Genomic DNA, 12,711 nt, shown 5'->3' on the forward strand with positions numbered 1-12,711 from the left:
AATCATCCCTTTGAACTGATCATTGGTGATGCATCATCTAAAGTGCAAACAAGAAGAGCTACTCAAGATGAATGTCTGTATAGTAGTTTTCTATCTCAGGAGGAACCTAAGAAAGTGGAAGAAGCCTTATTGGATCCAGATTGGATATTAGCTATGCAGGAAGAGCTAAACCAATTTGAGAGAAACCAAGTTTGGAAGCTGGTACCCAAACCAAAGAACAAGAGTCCTATTGATACAAAATGGGTATTCAGAAATAAGATGGATGAAAATGGCATTATCATAAGGAATAAAGCCAGATTGGTTGCTAAAGGCTATTCTCAGCAAGAGGGAATAGATTTTGATGAGACATATGCTCCTGTTGCAAGACTTGAAGCTATCAGAATCTTTCTAGCCTATGCAGCCCATGCCAATTTCAAAGTCTATCAAATGGATGTCAAGAGTGCATTTCTAAATGGGAAATTAGAGGAAGAAGTCTATGTAAGTCAACCTCCAGGATTTGAAGATCCAAATTTTCCAGACTATGTGTATTATCTGTTGAAAGCACTCTATGGACTGAAGCAAGCACCTAGAGCCTGGTATGAAACATTATCAAAATTTCTTTTGGAGAATCACTTCACTAGAGGTACTGTTGATAAAACTCTCTTCTTTAGAAATGTTAATGGCTCTAGTATACTTGTTCAAATTTATGTAGATGACATAATATTTGGTTCTAAAGATAATAAACTTTGTAAAAAGTTTGCTAAGCTAATGCAAAGTAATTATGAAATGAGCCTAATGGGAGAACTAACCTATTTTCTTGGTTTACAAATTAAACAAGTTAGTAATGGAATTTTCATTAGTCAAACTAAATATATTCATGATCTTTTAAAGAAGTTTGACTTAATGGAATGTTCATCTGCAAAAACTCCCATGGCCACTGCCACCAAACTTGAATTAAATAAGACTGAAAGGTCTGTGGACATTACAAGTTATAGAGGCATGGTTGGTTCACTTTTATATTTAACTGCTAGCAGACCAGATATAATGTTTGCTACATGTCTGTGTGCTAGATTTCAAGCTGATCCTAGGGAGTCTCACTTAATTGCTATCAAGAGAATTTTCAGATATCTCAAGGGTACACCAAATTTAGGAATTTGGTATCCTAGAGAATCTGGCTTTGATCTAATTGGTTATTCAGATGCAGACTATGCAGGTTGCAAAATAGACAGGAAAAGTACAACAGGCTCCTGCCAATTCCTGGGAAACAAGCTTGTATCATGGTTTAGCAAAAAGCAAAATTCAGTCTCTACTTCTACAGCTGAGGCTGAATACATTGCTGCTGGAAGTTGCTGTTCTCAAATGTTATGGATGAGGAATCAACTCCTTGATTATGGACTTCATGTTGATAGAATACCTATCTTTTGTGACAACACAAGTGCCATAGCCATAACAGAGAATCCTGTGCAGCACTCAAGGACCAAGCACATTGATATTAAGTACCACTTCATCAGGGAGCATGCCATGAATGGTACAGTGGAACTACATTTTGTTCCAAGTGAACAACAAATTGCTGACATATTTACCAAGCCACTTGATGAATCAACATTCACAAGATTGGTAAGTGAGCTAGGTATGCTTAATTACTCTTAAAATTCATGTCTTCTTTGCAATTTGATGTGAAGCCTGAAATATATTAGTTGCTAGAACAAATTTGACTTTTAACAAAGTTTATTCTATCAACGGATGTTCCCTATCCGTTGAAAGTCAAAATTGCTCTATCAACGGATATTCATTATCCGTTGAAAGACAAGTATATCTCTGGAACTTTTATCCGTCACCGGATAAAGCTGAAGTACCTTTCAACGGATGACAATTTACATTATCCGTTGAAATGTCACATCAGACGTTTGAGGTGTTTCACAGCCGTTGATTCTATTTTCTTAACCGTTGATACCATACATACATCTGTATGTATTGGTTTTAAAGGTAGTTATTAGAATACTTACAGTTTATTCTTAAACGGCTGAAATTCACTAACACCTATTTATTGATTAATCCTTTATTTATTTCTTTTTCTTTGAAAGCATATAAGCCCTTCTGATTGTTCATTATTACTTTACGCTTTCTTAGAATTTCAAGCATTTACCATTTTCTCTCTGCAAAACCTTCAAGTTATTCTCTGCAATTTCTACTCACAATAATGGCACCAGTCGTGAAGATTATGTCTCAATCTGGGTTCATCTACGAGAAGAACAATTTCATAGCTCTGGTAGAAAAGAATGAAGCCCACTCAGATTATCACAAAATGATGGACTTCATCAAAAACTGTAAACTTAGCTATGCAATGCTGGAAGCCCCAACGATTTTCTGTGAAGTAGTTGAGGAGATTTGGACAACTGCTGAGTTCAACTCCATGGATATGACTATCTCCTTCACTCTCAAAGGTAAAAATCACTGTATTAACTGTGATGACTTACAAGCATGTTTTAAATTACCTGAGAACAATGCCATGACACCACACACTGATAGTGATGTATCCAGCATGTTAGATTCCATAGGTTACTCTCTTAACTCTGCTAATTTAGGGGGTATTAGACGAAAAGGCCTTAGGAAAGAATGGAGTTTTCTTGGGGATGCCTTCATAAAGGTTTTCTCTGGGAAAATTAGTAATTTTGATGCCATAACTTCATCTCTTGTTAATATGTTCTATATGCTTGTTTCTGATAGGTACTTTAACTTTAGCAACTATGTGATGCTAGAATTAGGTACTAGATTAGGTAACAAAGCTAATAGACCTAATAACATCTATTATGCTAGATTCTTTATGTTATTGGCTAACCATGTTGCTGAAGGTTTAGTCATTATCAATGAGAATAATAAACTCAAGTGCTGGGCACAAGAGAAAAGAGTTCTTGCAGACTTATTGAGAATGGATCTCAACAGCAGTGTGCAATTGGTATATTTACCAATCATGAATGCACCCCAGGTAGGTGAGGTAATTGCTTCTACAACTCCTACTTCTTCCAACCCCTCTATTTCTTTATCTTCTAGTGTGGCCATGAAATCTGTGTCAATGCCCCAACAGATTTCTACCAAGGTCACCAAATCTAAACTTTCAAAATCCAAGACAAAGAAAACCACCTCTGTTGTTTCTCAAAAGACAACAGTTGTAACAACAACCATTAACCCTGAGGGAAGTGATCAGGGTGTGAGTGGTGAGGGGAGGGGTGAACATCAAAGAAACCCCCAGGATAAGGAAGGAGAGTTGAGTGCTTCCCAAGCTAGCCAAGCCCCAGTTTCTCAAAAAGCTGTGGTGGTTGAAAAGGTTTCTAGCACATCCCTAGTAGCATCCTCCCAAAAGGATGTTACTATTGAAAAGAGTTCCCAACCAGGAACACAGAACAAAAGAGGGAGGGACACTAAAGCCAAACACTCACCTACAAAAGCTTTTATTAGAAGAAAGAAGGCTAGAACCCAATCTTCTACACAGGGTGCACACACTGCACAGATACATCCATCTGTCTCTGTGCCTTCTCAAACTCAGTTTGATGTGACTCCAATAAATGTGGAGTCACAGCCCCATTCTCTCACAATAACTACACATCAATCACCAAATACTTCTTCACCATCTCTGGATGTGGATATGTTATTCCCATCAATTCCTGATTCTCCCTCTTTACAACTCAGGGAGGAGCCCCACTCAAATACAGGTGATCATCATCTTTTAGATGATTTGTTGGATCACCCGCAAATTCTTTCAGATATAATTGAAGGATCTGTATCAACACATATCAAATCAATCTATACAGATTCAACAGTTATATCACTTTCAATTTCATCTTCTTTTCCTTCTTCAACGGATATCACTCATCCGTTGACAAGTGGTTGCTCTTCAACGGATAAGCTTAACAGCAGTTATCCGTTGATAACAACAGTTTCAACTTCAACGGATATTCCACATCCGTTGATAGTCTCTACACAAATAACTGAAATGATTCCAAGTGTAGAAGACATGAATACTGTGCAATCACTTTTAGGATTGAGGGCAGGGAGTGAAAATTTGAGTGAGAGGCTGGGTTGCTCCCAGGCAAAAGGAGAGATTGAGAGCACAAAAATGCATGCTATTTCTTCCAGCATGGCAAAAGTCAGTGAGTGGAGTACCACCTTAGAAGGTGAAGGTGAGGGAGTGAGATGTGTGAGCCAGGGGGAGCCCCTGATGCAAGAACATAGAGAAAAAGAGAGAAAAGCAGGTACAGTTGATACAAGGGTGAAACCAGCCATTGCTCATGAGTCAATGATTGTGGATGATGCTGAAAAGGAAAGACAATTTCAGCAACATTACAAAGCTGTAATTGATAACATTTCCTTGGATGCTGACACTTTTACTCATCCTGTGACAGCCTATCAAATGTTGGCTGCTCAGGGCAATGAGGAGGCAGAAAGGACACTACATCTAGTGCACACAACAGAATCTCTTCAAAGGGATAAAGCTGCTATTTACAGGATGCCTTCTACAGCTGGTGAGCCATCTGAGGAATTTGGAGTAAATTCTGATGATGATGACTCTATTTCTTCTGATGGAAGCATGAACATAGGGGGAGATGAAGACCCTAGTTCCATTCCTAATCTACCTGAATGGGCCCTGACTAAGGAGCATAGAACAGGTGAATTCAATGTCCACTTGGTCAAACAAATCATCACTATTCAACAGGCCATTCAGAACACTTCAAATGCAAATATCAAGGCTATCCTCCAAGCTCACCTGGACTCACTGCATCTCATGAAGTTGCAGAAAGTAAAGCAAAATATGAGTCTAGATGATCTCAGGAAAGATATTGCTGACTTGAAATCCTTCACTTCAGAAAAATTGGATTCAGTCATGCCCTATGGTACTTTGCAGGACTTGGTTTCGAGATTGAAAAAGGAATCAGTTACTGAACAAAGGCTGGCCAAGTTGGAAGACAGAGTTCAAGGAATTGAAGACTCTGTGGCCACCCTTCTTCTCAACCAACAATCTCAAACCAATCTCCTAATGCAGCTGGCAAAAGCACAAGGCTTGACCCCTCTCCTTGATGATAACAAAAAGGGGGAGAATAAAAGGGAAGGGGAAGGAGAGCCCTCTACAAAGATTCAGATATCTAAAGTGCTAGTTCCTGCCATCACTACCTCTCCAATCATTCAAATCAAGGGAAAACCTGATGGAATTGATTTGATTCAGCTAGCAGCAGCTGAAATACAAATGAAAGAACAATGGAGGAAAATTGATGAAAGGTTACAATTGGTGTTTGGTTCTACACAAAATAAATCAACATCTGTGAAATTTAGCACAAAGATTGAACCAATCAACATGGAGCTCAAGCCAGTAGGGAGAAATAAGGTTGGAGAGACTTCTTTCAAGAATTTAAAACCTATGGTTCTAAAGCCTAACACTAGATCCAGTATGGACTCCACAAAGAATCCCCTAGACTTTGCTCAGATAAAGGAAGTAGACTTTCCTCTTCCAAAACCTGATGGAGACAAAGTTCTAAGTGCAAGCATCATAAAGAAGAAGGAGACCAAGGACAAGGGTGAGAGAATGAACATGGCCTTTATCTATAGAGAGGGAAAGAGTATCTGTGTGATGCAAGGACATCCCAAATTTCTAAAGGCTAAAAGGGAAGAAACCAGAAGGTTGAAGAAAGAAGCTGTAAAACTCAAGGCTGACAAAAGAGCACAAGCAAAGCTTGAAAAACAGCTAAAGTCAAGCCAAGGTGAAGAAATGAAAGGAATTGAAGTCAGGGGTGAAGAAAAGATTGCTAACTTAGATGAGGTTCTTGGGAGCATATTTGGTGAAAATATGGAGGAAAGAGAGGAATGGCAGAAGGGAAACAGAAGAAAGGCCAAGGCACACAGAAGGAGTGAAGATAACCCTGAAGATACCAAATCTATATCTAAACCACTACCTTCCATACCTGAACCTTTTGTTGCTGATCCCTCTATAAATATCCATGGTGAACCAATCATTCCAAAAGAGGAACCTATTGATTGGGACAACATCACATTGCCTACCTTTGTAACCAATATACCACTACCAAAGAAACAGAAAAGAAAATCTAAATCTACACCTCCCCTAACCTCTAAGAAATTCACTCAAAAACAAAAACCTAACCCTAAGCCACCCATTTCTAAAGATGATTATGTTCACATCTGTGACATAAAAGAAGCTTCAGACATTAATCTCTATCTGGATGAGCTGGAGGAAGTAAGGGGAATAGCTGCCTACAGACAGCTACCAGAGAGATTGGTTTTCAGATATAAGGGAGCTGGGGAAAGAACATGGCCTCTCTACAGGATTCTAAATGAAGGCTACTCTACCTTGATCAGAGTCTTTTCAGCCATCAAAAAGGATTCTGGCTTTACCAGAACAGCCAAGACTGAAATTCTCAACAAGATTGCCAACATAAGGAAGACTTGGAGGGAACCAAATGCTTTGCCCAGAACCTTACTCATACAAGAAAGGGGAACTAAAATTCACAAATCACCTCATTGGTTGATGGAATTTAGAGATGACAAAGGAGTCAGAAGATTTTTCAGACTTGAAGACCAACTCAAGATTGCCAGCAATGAAACTCTCAAGGAAATGCAATCTAAGTTGGATATCAGTGATGAAGATGAAGCTGAATTCTTCAGACAACTCCAACTCCAAATTGAGGAAAATGACAAAGGGCTAGGAAAGAAAACCAGGGAACAAAGAAGAAAATGATGATTTGCTCAGGCTAGAGGAGCACCCTAGGAAATACTGTAAATCTTCAATTACCTCCTAGTACATACACTTTTGCAGCACTTTTTATATTTCTACTTAGTTTCAATTCAAATATTTGTTAAGTGTTTTGTTATCATCAAGTTAACCCTGAATTTATGCCTACAGTTCTTATAGACATAAATAGGGGGAGATTGTTAGGAATATATGTGCATTAGTTTGATGATATGTTTAACAAAACACTTAAGTAGAAATTTAGTGTCTGTAGCCTCAACGGATAAGACCACTTTGTCTATCCGTTGATGGTGTAGCTTTACTTAGAAATAAGTCTAGTATTGTAGCATATTTCAGTCTCTGTATTTAAAATTTTAATTCTTAGAAGTTGAGAGAAACTATGAGTCATGTTGACTACTAGATGATATGCAGATAGGAAGGCCAATTGTAAATATTTCATGCCTTGTAATTTTGTATAAATGAAGTGGTATCAACGGATGACTTAAAGACCTTCAACGGATGAGAAGCTAAGCTTCAACGGATGTCTCTAAAGCTTCAACGGATAACATCCTTCAACGGATGAGAGCATCAACGGATGAAAGCTTCAACGGATAACATCCTTCAACGGATGAAGTCATCAACGGATGAAAGCTTCAACGGATGTTCTGCTAATTAGCCGTTGATAAGTGGTAGTTGTACCTACAAACAGAGGCACGTGGGTTGACAGAGAAAACCTGAGATGTGGTAGCCGAATTTCAGGATCAACAGAAAAAGCAGCCGTTCTTCTTTAGTACAAAGTTGCAATAGTCAACAAAGTACTTGAGTGAACAGGAAAAGAAGCAAGTGAAGAACTTATTTTACTATTGTAATTTTATATTGTTTTTCACTTGTACACTTGGTAATATATAAACCAAGAAGAAGCTAGTAATTAGAGAGAGATTTTCCAGAGCTGTTAAGAAATATCTTGAGAGAAAATTCATCTAGTTTGTACTAGGATGCAGCTGTGATCAACATTGTTGAACACAGATTTTCTAATATACCATCTCTGGTGGAACAACAAATCCACCAGAAAAGTTTTTAAAGTTTGTTGTGTTCTTTACATTTTGTGTTTGAATATATATCTGTCTGCATTAGCTCAAAGCAATTCATACACTTGTTCATCTAGAACACACTGCTTTAATAAACTTCTCAAAACTTGAAAAAGTTTTGAGATTTACATTCAACCCCCCCTTCTGTAAATCTCATTGTTAGTCCTCTAAGAATAACAATTATATTAAAACAGAGTACGTCACAAGAGTAAATAAGTCAAAGCAAGAAAACTAGCATCCAACGTTACAACGAAACAAGAATCACAAGAATATATGCTTCCTCTTCATTGCTGTGTGCTAAATCGGTCTTCTTCCTTATCTCCTTCGCTTCTTGCAAAACACAATCTAAAACATAATCACTTCTTAATACTCTGTGAAAAACGTCTCAAATCTACTTATATAATAGTCCCATAAAACTCAGATTACATAGAAGTTGGAAGCCAAACAGAAGTAGAAGTCTAAAACAATATATTATTTTCCCCGACCCTACGCGGCCGCTCAGCATTTCTGCGCGGGCGCGCAAGGCTGCTGCGCAGCCGCTCAGCATTGCTGCGCGGGCGCGCAGGACCCTACTGGAAAATTTCCAGGTTTGCTCCTTTTCTTCGCCGTAATCTGCCCGTTCTTTTCCTCTCGCAATGGTGAACACATGCCAAGGCTTATTCTTGATGATTCCTCCTCCGAAATGCAACTAATACCCTGAAATGCATAAACACTAGAAAAACGCATCAAATACACAAAATACTTGATTTCAAGACACCACTTTAAGCCATTTTAAGACGTTCTAAGTGGTATAAAATGCCACTTATCATACACCCATTAGCTCATTAGATGAGATCTGAAAAGGTAGAACAGATCAAAACAAAAGAAATGTGCAGTTAAATGTCAAGCCCACATTTCTCCAGTATTTTCCAAGGAGTCCATCAACAACTTCAAACCACTGTCCTCACCGGAAAAAACCCATTACAAAATATCAATTTTATGTATTTGTATAATTTTGACAATGTAAAGATCTAAGTATGTATGCATGGAGATTTGTAAATGGAGATTTTGACAATGGAGATTGATAATTTTATGTATTTGTATAAATGTACATATACACATTACTATCAATGAAGCGATACTTAAAATTCAATTTTGTTGTTTCGATTATGCAGAAGATGTTGTCCCTAAAGAAGGCCGGGCACCGACATAATTTGAAATGCAGCAATTTTTCCTCCCATTTCGTGGATTCTGTGCTTGAAAAGGGGTAAGCAAAGCAACCATAACCAAAGTTTTCTCAACTCAATTGGTCCTAATCCTAAATCTCCAGCACAGTGTTTACATTTTTATTATTAATGTTTTAATCAATATAGAACCAGCTATGTAATGGTCACTTACATATGATTATTCATGGTGTTTTACAGATTCGAGCAACAGAGATAGTCCTCAGTGATGCTGATATTGCAACCACGCTGGTTGATTTTATTGTAAGAAACAACATAAGCAATCTTGTTGTTGGCATCTCCAACAGAAGTGCTCTAACAAGGTCTCCTCTATTGATCTATATCACTTGCCCTTTATCAAAATCCATATTTTATTTATTTTGACTTATGTCTTCTTTATATTCTATAATTAGAGAATTTTGTTTGCTTTCACCAGGGCATTCAGAAATCCAGATGTGCCAACTAACTTGAGCAAAACTGCACCAGATTTCTGCACAATGCATGCAATATCAAAAGGAAAAGTTCAAATTGTTAAAACAGCTAGTCGATCTGTTACACCTGCTTCCAGTACTTTTAGCTCTAAGCCACCAGTTCAATCAGCATGGTTCAACTTTTGCCCAACACAAAAAATAAATCATGTTACTTATTCAGGATTAAAAAGTAAAACTTTTGTAAAGAAAACAACAATTAGGATTTATATGACCATATACCAACAGTAGCTTCTTTTGCTTCTAGCTCTCGGGAAGAATTCCAAGTGCATCTAGCATTGATTCATCAAGCTCTGCATATCAGAATTGAGAAAACTCTAAAAAAAAAGTTTTAAGGATATGACATAAGCTGCAGAGGCACATTAATACAACCTTTTGTTTGTAAAAGTGTAGCCATAACATTTATAGAACCCATAACTTGAACATCGTCTCGGTTGGTAATATAAGAAAGCAGAGCATCCCTGCAAACTTACAACGTCATTTTGAGCATAAATACTTACCCTAATTAAAATACAACATTTACTTGTTTTAGCATAATTTGCTACAGAAGATATATAAAACAACTACTGAACTATATCTGTAGACATGTTTTTCAAGAAAAAAGTGGTTTATATATGAGATCAGCACTCGGTAGAAATGTGCACTCTCAGTAACCAGGTAAAATGAATTACTATGGAAATGGGGTTTCAGTTCTCAATTAAAAGTACCTTTGGTTTCATCTTTCACCCAATATATTTTGAATATTTTAGTTTCCATTCCTTGCGATTCAAAACCATTAATAACTTTGGTGCAGATAAGGGAGATAACGGTGAGATCTGTTCGATTGGGTTATGCAATTTAATCTGACAACCTAAATAATTTAACAAGGATTAACAATTACTATATACATACTATGGGTAAATTGTTGCATTTGCTAGTTTGGGCACAATTATTTTCAGACCAAGCAACTTGGCCTCGACCATCGAAGACACCACCTTGAAACTCAACTGTAATGGGAGCTATACAGGGACCGAGGAATATCATCGGCCCAGAAGCATATTGTCCTCATGGAACCACTAGCTTACTCGGAATTGGCGATGAACATGCTTTTTGCCAAGCACTTGTAAGAGCCTGCAGAAAAATCAAATATTCAACATAAATTTAATTTAACAAACTAACAATACAATAATAACAATGTCACCTTACTATTGACATCCAGATCAGGAAACATAAAAATGCTTGAATAGGATAATGTAATGCTACTTATAGATTGATCAAAAGGGAGCCTGATGAGATGACCACCCCAAATCTAGGAAGCCTAAATTTAGGCAGAGTATCTTTGAGGCCACAGTGTATTGTGATTGCTGGTATATATATGTATATAAATATGAGGTTGAGATAAATTTGGTGTTGTTCACAAAATATATAGAATCAATATAGCACATTGCACAATATCATTCTCAACCATATATTATAATTTCATAACTTGTTTGGTTAAGATAAACACTATGCATCGAGCTCTAATTAACCATGAATATATGATATATAATTACCAGTAATTCCACTTAGCACAAATATAAATCGATATTGAGACTATATCGTTATTGAGACTAAAAATTTATGGACAAATATCGAAACTTAGTTTGCTGCACAGTTATTAACATATCCTTAACTTATTAAAAAAACTTAGGGTTTTAAATTGAAACCCCCAATTTGAAAATTTGAAACTTGGTGTTTAAAGCTTACCCAGTTCAAGTTAGCCTGATTCTTGAGGTTCTCGCCTCTTTAAACCTCCGACTCCAAATTTCAACCTATGGACCGGAAACCCCCAAATTGAAATCGAAGCTTTGACCTTGAATCTTTGGTATTTGACCTCGAAGCTTGTAGAGGGCAGAGTTAGGGGAGATATGCTTGTTGAAATTGAAGATTGTAGATCTTCATCAGCAATGAGTACACTGTTCTTGTTCTTCAGTGTTCCGTCTCGAGAGAGAGTAGAGAGTAAATTATTTCTTTCATTTTATAATTAATATTTTATTGGATCTGTATGTATTAATTGATAGAGTATGTTATTATATTTTTAATTTATGTTTTTAAGTGTGAAGTTGAAAAGAGGGGGGAAATGAAAAAAAAGACTAAGGTAAAAACCGGGAAGTTGAAAGAGGGAATCGAAATTTTGGTTAAGGGGGAAAATGGGGAAGGCGCGCTTCGGTAATTTTTAAAATATACTTATAACATCGGCTGGGCTAAAACACCGATGTGTATATTAACAAAAGACATCGGTTGGTTAAAATCGATGTAAAAAACACCTTTTACATCGGCTCCAGAAGCAACCGATGTCTAAGAGGCGATGTCTATTCTACGTTTTCTAGTAGTGGCTATAACAGTCTTTTGTAAAATACTTACCTCAATCTCATAACCAATTTCGCGCAAAGCAGCTATAATGGTAACCATTATTATTTGTTGTGGATCAACCAGCAGATCGGTAAACACCTGTACATAAAAATCAAAACATGGGCACCTAAAAAATATTCCAACTAACCATAAATCTATATAAACACTCACTAAAAAGTCTACATTTCAAAATAACTTGCAGCTCAAACACCACTAGGCCTGGGCCTTTTGCTGTTGTTCTCCCCCTATATTTGTCGATCCGAAATCACTCAAATCAGTTTCACGATACTTACAGAAATTGAACCTAAATCAAACTATACAAAAATTATAATAATAAACTCACGCATATCAAGTCGAATGACATTAAGTTCAGCTGCCAAGTTGTGCCCTGTTAGTAAATTCTGGAGTTTACTTTGTAGAATGCAAAACCTGCATGGTTTGACTAATTTTCTCTATGATATCCTTGTAATAATTCTGCAACTCTACAAACAACATAACACATAGGCTATATAATGCAGTTCTGAAAAAATGTTATAGAATTACGGAATAACTAAACAAATTAATTATAGGTATATGTTTCGTTTAATCAAGCTACCATTACTGAATCATTCATTAATCTGCTCTAGCTTCCCAAACTTTGCTAATTCTGTAAAAGATAATAATCAAAACAATTCCAAACTCATACAATCACAAATCACCTAAATATCACAAATCAAAAGCTCAATTAAACAAACAACTTAATCAGTATCATTAGGGAGATATAGTGAGAGAGAGAGAGAGAGAGAAGTGTTAGTCCCTAACAATGCAACAAGAATTACAGAAGGGGGGTTGAATGGAATTCTTGAACCTTT

General features: G+C 36.9%; 1 long non-coding RNA gene across 2 annotated transcripts; it reads right to left on the minus strand.

Moving 5' to 3' along the window:
- Positions 1–8,609: 8,609 nt before the first annotated feature.
- LOC141717052 (uncharacterized) lies at positions 8,610–10,615 on the minus strand. Of its 2 annotated transcripts, XR_012573501.1 has the most exons (5): positions 10,382–10,615; positions 9,863–9,951; positions 9,713–9,783; positions 9,561–9,612; positions 8,610–8,737 (listed from the first exon to the last, which is right to left on the minus strand). It is a non-coding gene; the product is annotated as an uncharacterized LOC141717052 (long non-coding RNA). The 2 variants fall into 2 exon arrangements; XR_012573502.1 differs by lacking the exon at positions 8,610–8,737 and having other exon boundaries at positions 9,236–9,612.
- Positions 10,616–12,711: the final 2,096 nt, after the last annotated feature.

Source organism: Apium graveolens, chromosome 4 (assembly GCF_009905375.1).
Source record: "Apium graveolens cultivar Ventura chromosome 4, ASM990537v1, whole genome shotgun sequence".
Classification (NCBI taxonomy): Eukaryota; Viridiplantae; Streptophyta; class Magnoliopsida; order Apiales; family Apiaceae; genus Apium; species Apium graveolens.